This window comes from Nannospalax galili, unplaced genomic scaffold (genome assembly GCF_000622305.1).
Source record: "Nannospalax galili isolate Female #2095 unplaced genomic scaffold, S.galili_v1.0 scaffold1206, whole genome shotgun sequence".
Lineage (NCBI taxonomy): Eukaryota > Metazoa > Chordata > Mammalia > Rodentia > Spalacidae > Nannospalax > Nannospalax galili.
In genome coordinates this window covers 1338331-1345767 of record NW_008355162.1, presented here as the reverse complement: position 1 = coordinate 1345767, position 7437 = coordinate 1338331, and the positions used below count along the sequence as shown (strand labels likewise).

Here is a 7437-nt window from a genome sequence, read left to right as displayed (position 1 = left end):
CCAGGACATCAGTTTGTGTGATCGGGTGCCCAATTCGAGCTGGCCTTGATCCTTGCTTTGGAGCTGCCCCAGAGAGCTGCCAACCATGGTCTCTGAGATAGAAGTGGCAGGGGGATGAAGGCTGAAGGCTAGCCCCAGGGTCACCCACCCACTCATCTAGAATTACATATTCTGTTTACTCTGTTGGCTAATGTTATTTACTCCTCTGCTTTTAACTTTTCTAAATTGTTGTGGTTCTTTTCCTGTTTTCTCACAGCCTTTTACTGTGGAAATTGTCAGCTCGTTTCATCTGCCTCGTTTATTTTCCTCTTCTTATGCTTACTGTTTCCTTTCCTTATGATGCATTTTAAAGAATCTTCTTTTCTATTTGGTCTTGCCTGCAGCTGGCAATATTCTGGAGGCAAGAGCCCAGGTCTTGGAGCTGGGCAGACTCAACAGTCAAGTTTCTTAGAGTCACTGAGCCTCAATTTCTCTATGGAGAAATTTAGGACTATGGGAATACCCCATGGGTAATTCATATCTGTGTGGGGTTGTTGGTTTAAAGCCCCTGACCCAGGGCCTGCCCCCCATAGGTGCATGATCATTGATGACAGATGTCAACATTGGTGCCAGGAGCCTGGGATCCTGGTATGTCCCAAGTTGTGGGATCAGTAGTTTTCTTTGTCCTTCTCCCGCTGTGAGTTTCTCAGCCACAGCTGGGGAACCTGGATACAGGGGTTCAGGGAGGGTAAGGGACAGCTGACCTGCAGGGGCTCTGCCAGTCCATCCTACCCCCTTCCCTTTCTGCTCAGCTCTGGTTAGAAGAGTCAATCAAACACAGCACCCCCATCCCCTGTTGCAGGATTAGACTTGTGGCTTATACAGAACAATCAGCATCTGTCCTGGTTTTCTTTCTATTGCTGTGATAAAAACACTCTGACTAAAAACAAGTTAGGATAACGTTTATAGCATCTTATACTTCCTTGACAGTCCATCATTGAGAGAAGTCAGGCAGGAACTCAGGGCATGAACCTGGAGGCAGGAACTGAAGGACAGACCACAGAAGAACGCTGTTTATCCGCTTGCTGCTCTGGTCTGTGCTCAGCCTGCTTTCTTAGACAACCCAGGACCACCAGCCTAGGGGTGGCACTACTCACAGTGGGCTGAGCCCTTCTACATCAATCAACAATCAAGAAAATGACTCACAAACACACTCACAGGCCAATCCAAAGGGGAAATTCCTGACTGAGATTCCCTCTTCCCAGATATGTCAAGTTGGCAATGGACTCCAATCAACCACTGACAGACTGCTTCTCCAGGGCTTTATAAAACTAGACCAAAGGCCTGGGAGGCTTCTCTTCTAGAGGCCAAGCTGTGAAACATAAGTCTGCAACAGTCAGAAGCTGAGAGAGAGGAAGCTAGCCTGGGGTACTTCCCAGAGGAGGATAGGGGAGAGACCTCACAAACTGGTCCTGGGCACAGCAAACAGCTTGGTCCCCAGCAGGATCACAACTAGAGGGAACTAGGCTCTGGATGGGTTGTTCCGCGTGGTCCTCACCCATCTATTTAGATGAGACCTCCTTAGATTTTTGAGTTGATGGAATAAGTTTTAGGAAATATTAAGCTTGGATAAATGTAGTTTTACATGAGAAGGATATGAACTGTGGGGCTCAGAAGTAGAATGCTATGACCCAAAGTGTCATCTAAATACAGGTGCTGAACAGCCAACTTGATACTACCAAAGGGTGGCACCTATCAGAGGTGATTAGACCATGAGGGGTCCTCCATTGTGAATGGGGTTAAGGCCCAAGAAATCAGATGGGAAAAATCCCATTTGCATTATTTTTTTAAACACAAAAAACTTAGAGTAAACATAATCAAGGAAATAAAAGACCTCTTCAATGAAATTTTTAAAACACTGTAGAAAGAAATCAAAGAAGACACTGGAAGATAAAGACTCCCCAATCTTATGGCTAAGTGGAATTAATATCGTACCAATCTGTATCAATCTGCAGATTCAATGCAATCTCCATCAAAACTGCAATGATATGGGGATGGAGAGATGGCTCAGTGGTTAAGAGCACTGGCTGCTCTTGCAGAAGATCCAAGTTCGGTTCCCAGCACCTACATGGCAGCTAACAACCATCTGCAACTCCAGTTTCAGGGGACATGACACCTTTGCACACACAGGTGCATTTACACGTAGGCAAAACACTCATACACATAAAAATAATCAAAAAATTAATTTCAACAATATTCTTTACAAGAATAGAAAAACTAACCCTAAAATTCATATGGAAGCACAAAAGACCTCCAGTAAACAGAACAATGCTGAGAAAGAGCAGTGCTATAGTTGTCACCACACCCGATTTCAAGTGACACCGAAGAGCCATAATAATGCTAGCGTGGTACTAGCACAAAAGCAGACACATAGATCAATGGAATAGAACAGATGACCCAGATATGGACCCACACAGTTGAAACTGTCTGAATTTTATCAAAGGTGCCAAAAACACCCACTGGAGAAAAGACTGATTCTTCAGCAGCTGGCACAGGGAAAACTGGATATCCACATATGCACCCAAAAAAAGAATAAAACTAGACCCCTGTCTCTCACCCTGTACAAAAATTAATTCCAAAGGGATCAAAGACCCTTGTCATATAAGTCCTGAAACTATGCAATTGTTAGAGGAAAACAGGCAAAACACTTCAAGACACAGGCACACACACGGACTTTCTGAAAAGAGCTTCAGTAGCTGAGGACATGAAACCAAGATCTGACAAATGGGATCCCACAGAAGCAAAAAGCTTCTGCACAACAAAGGAGACATTAATCGAATGAAGAAGCAGTCGATAGGATGGGAGAAGATTTTTCTAGCCAAATGTCTGGCACAGGATTAATATCTAGAATATATAAAGAACTCAGAAAACTAAATGCCAAAAAATTCCGATCAAAAAATGGGATAATACATAAATATATCATTCTGGAAAGAAGTACAAAGGGCCTGTGAACATATGAAAATATGTACATCATCCTTTTCCATTAGGGAAACACAGATTAAAACTACAGTCACCCATCAGAATGGCTATCATCAAGAACACAAATGCTAGTGAGGGTGGAGGGAAAAGGGACCCTTGTACACGCCTGGTGGGAGTGTAAATTAGTCCTGTCACTATGGAAATCAGCATGGAGATTCCACAGAAAGCTGAAAATAGACTACCACATGATCCAGTTATACCACTCCTGGGGTATATGTTCAAAGGTCTCTAAGGCAACACACCCCATGGATATGCACACCTGTTCATTGCAGTAGTATTCATGGCAACCAAGTCAGAGTCAGCCTGAGTGTCAACAGATGAATGGATACAGAAAATGTGGTTTATAGACACAACTGACTTTTACTCAGCCATAAGGAAGAACACAGTGACGCTGTTTTAAGGGAAATGGATGACGCTGGAAATCAGCATACTAAGTGAAGTAAGTCAGGACTCAGAAAGACAAATTTGCACGTTTTCATTTGTTTGTGAATCTTGGATTTTATGTGGGTACATAAAATTACATATATGAAATAATGTTATATATGCATATATGACATGAGAGTTGAAGCAAGACGGGGAAGGGAGAATTGTGGGAGATGGAGGGAGAAGGGAAGGTATTGGGGTTGAATAGGTCAATGTTCATGATATACAGGCTTATGTCACCCATCACTATATACAATGAAGATATGAAAAAAAGTTACACGATTATACTAAGTGGTAGAGTTCTTGTTAGAATTCTGAAGGCCGGTCACCAAGATGGCTCAGCCACTGCAAGTTGTCCTCAAGCCCACAAACGTGATGTAGCATGTGTACACTCACACACATACACACGTATGCATACAAAATAAAATGTAAAAAGAAATCCTCAAGGGCCTGGGTTTGCTCCCCAGCACCACACACACACAAAAAGTCAAAAGCAACAAATGACAAAAGGGGGGGGCTTTATCCAGTGTTTGGCTCCCTTACCCTTCTGCTCTGTAGGAACACAGCATTCCTCCCCATCCACAGGACAGGACAACAGGCGCCATCTTGGAAGAGGAGAGCGGTCCTCTCCAGACACCAAATCTATGGGTACCTTGGCCTAGAACTTCCCAGCCTCCAGAACTATAAGACATAAATTTCTAATCCTTATAAAATTTCCAGTCTTGGGTATTTTGTTATAGATGCACAGATGAAGACAATATCTTTCAGGTGCTCTGAGCTGGTGCTTGCTACCAAAAACTCTGACTCAAACAGCCCATGGCCCCTCAGAGATGGATTCCCATGACCTGAGCACCTTGCCCAACCCAGAGAGACCTTAAGGGACTCCACAAGGAATGCAGGTCTTCATAGAAAAAGGTATAATATTCACATGGACCATGTATTGGCTGACAAGAAGCAACTTACAGAGGAAGCAGTTATTTTGGCTCACAGTTCAAAAGAATACAAGCCATCATGGTGGGAAAGGCAACAGCCACCAGAATGTGAGGCAGCTGGTCTCACTGCATCACAGTCAGGAAGCAGAGAGTAGACAGATGGGAAATGGGACCAGACCATAAAACTTCAAGACCCACCCCCAATGACCTACTTCCTCCAGCAAATAAACAGTGTCACTAGCTGGGGACCAAGTGTTCAAACACAGGAGCCTGTGGGAGATAGTTCATCTTCCAGCCCCATCTCTAGACTACACGAAATACCTGATACAATGTAAATGTTAATCCAGTTGTTGTTAGATGATGTTGCTTAGAGAATAACTTAAAAACTCTGAGCATGTTACAGTGAAGGTGTGATTGTTAAAAAGGACTTTTGACTGCAGTCGACTGAACCCATAGATGTGAACCTCCATGGAGTTGGAGGACTGGCTGTGGCCGCCTTCTCACCTCACCTGCACACTACCCGCTCCTCACCCACTTTTTCTCCCTTGTACAAATCACTAACATACTGTATTTCTCTCTTTCTCTCTGGAACCACCAAATGCACTCTGCCTCCCAGGGCAGTGTTTCTCTTTGCCCACTGCTGTGTGCTGTAGCTAGGACCCCAGAGGACCCCCCCTATACACACTTGTTGAACAGTGATCGATAATACCCTGACAAGTGGGCTGTTCTAAAAATACTAGGTTTGGGTTGGCTGCTGAGAAGCAGCCCTTTGATGCCCAGGAGGATCTCCAGGCCCGGGAATCACAACTGCAAAGGCCCTGGGACAGCAACAGCAGCGAGTGTGGGAAGTATTTGAGGGTGGTGGTGAGGAGTTTTGAAGCTAGCCGGCCTGGAATGTCTTCAGAGGGTTTCTGTAGGACAGCAAGCTCATCCCTGGCTCCCCTGTGGATAAGGCAGTGCCGGGGAGCAAAGTTGCAGGAGGGACTCACACAAGAGGCCCTGGAGACAGCCTGGTCAGGGTGACAGGACAGATAGGGACAGGCAGCTGGGTGGGCTGGAAACAGACAGCTGTCAGAAGCAGGCAGTGGCCCCTATTCAGGTTCCTCCTCCGCTGCCAGCTGGCCCAGCCCTTTCTTCTAACCCACCCCCTTCATGTTTCCAGCAACACAGCCTGGAAGTGCTGAGAAGCTTCTGGAACCTCTGTAAAATGGCGGAACTCAAGACAGAGCTTCACTGAGGAAGGGCCATGTTTAACCGTGAAAGACTTTTCACACAATAGCCGCAGGGTTCCACCACACTCAAAGTCCTTGTCTGTGCCAGAGGGCAGTGCCCAAGCAAAGGCTTGAAGTTACGGCAGAAAATAACAGCAAAAACCCAGTCCAGGCTCCTCCTGGGAGGGAGCAAGGGGAAGAGCCCGACTGGGGAGGGTAGAGGAGGAGAAACCCAGCTGGGGGAGGACTACAGGGGAGGAGCCCAGCTGGGGAGGAGTACGGGGGCGGGGCGGGGGCGAGCCGAGCTGAGGAGGGGAAGGAGGGAGGAGCTCAGTTGGGGGAAGAGTGCAGAGAGGGAGAAACTCAGCTGAAGAAAAGTACTGAGGGTACATGGGGGAGGAGCCCAACTGGGGACGGAGCAGAGGGGAAGGAGCACACCCCAATGGCAGGGTGGGCTACTGAGCCCGGGAGAGGCTCCTGCTAGCTGATGTGTGAGCCCCACCCAGTTCAGCAAGGTGAGCCTCCTGTGACTGCAGCAAGCAGAGATGCTACCTACTCCTCCTGTTAAAGCCACAGCCAGGCCAGGACCAGAGCACTCAAGGCCACAGGGAGATCTAGAAGCAGGCTCCTGGAAAGCAGGAAGACGCCCATCACCATACTCATTTAACCCGGAGTCACCCACTTCCTGTCCAGAAACAACCGCATCCACAAGGTAAGGTGGTGATTAAAGTCACTCAGAGAAGCGTCTTTATACTTTTCTCCCAGGACCACAAAAATGCCCCACTTTGCGTTTATATAACCGAGGGAGACCTTCACTGCAGAGCAAAGGCGATGTACCCAGAGGAGCCTGGCGCGCCGCAAAACAGCCTGCAACTTCAGAGAGAACAAACACAACTCGTCCCCACAGGGTACCTCTCTGGTGAGGCACCTGTGCCAAGGCGGGCAGGTGTTTCAGCATGTGACCAGGCAGGGAGGGGAGCCGGCTTTTGAACGCCTTGGGCCTGAAGCTGTAGAGGCTGGCGATGGGAGCGGGGGCGGAACTCAGCCAGCCTGAGGTTTGGTGACATCCTGGGAGGACTTTGGTCGGGAATTCGAGAGAGGGATGGCATGTCCTCAATTTGACCACAATTCTCCAATTTTCCGGGACAGAACACTCTAGATCCGGTATGAGTGTGTGGGAAAATATTTGTATCCACTTAGGCTGGTGAGCGGCCGGCGTTCAGAGGAGAGATGCCAAGACTTTGGAAGCTGGACCAGGATGTGGGACAGGAGATGGACCCAGGATGCTTCCCAATTAAGGGTCCACAGGGGACAACCAACGCCTTCGAGCATGTGTAGCCTGTGAAATGTCAGGGGCAGTGTGGTCACAGGGAGATTAGGGAGGCATCAGCTGGATAAAGGTACTTACACACACATACACACACACACACGCACACACACACACCCCACTCAGGCTGTGATTGTGTAGAGGGGGAGGGGAGCCAAGCCTGAGAAGCTAGCAGAAGGGGGAGGAGCCCACCTGAGCCAGGTTGCCACTGTCCCCTGACATCCCACACACTAATGGTGCTTGAAGGCCCAGGCTCATTGGATGGGTGGTAAAGACCTGGAACTTCTGGGGAGGATCCCAGGCAAGTCACCAAGGCACACAGATGGGCTTGTGACAGAGTCTAAATGGAAACAAAGATCTTCTAGGCCCAGCCACTGGCATTCGGTGCAGGATGAATGTGAAGAGATGGGGCAGCACTGCACAGCCTCCCAGCCAGCCCTTGACACCAGGAAGCACCAGGAAGAACATCAGACAAGCCATGTAGCCCCTGAGACCTGGTGTAGCTTTGAGGATGGAGGGCTCAACA

General features: G+C 47.9%; 1 long non-coding RNA gene across 1 annotated transcript; it reads left to right on the top strand.

Moving 5' to 3' along the window:
* Positions 1-5976: 5976 nt before the first annotated feature.
* Positions 5977-7001, top strand: LOC115067547. The gene is made up of 3 exons (XR_003846948.1): positions 5977-6099; positions 6350-6503; positions 6785-7001. It is a non-coding gene; the product is annotated as an uncharacterized LOC115067547 (long non-coding RNA).
* The last annotated feature ends 436 nt before the right edge of the window (positions 7002-7437 follow it).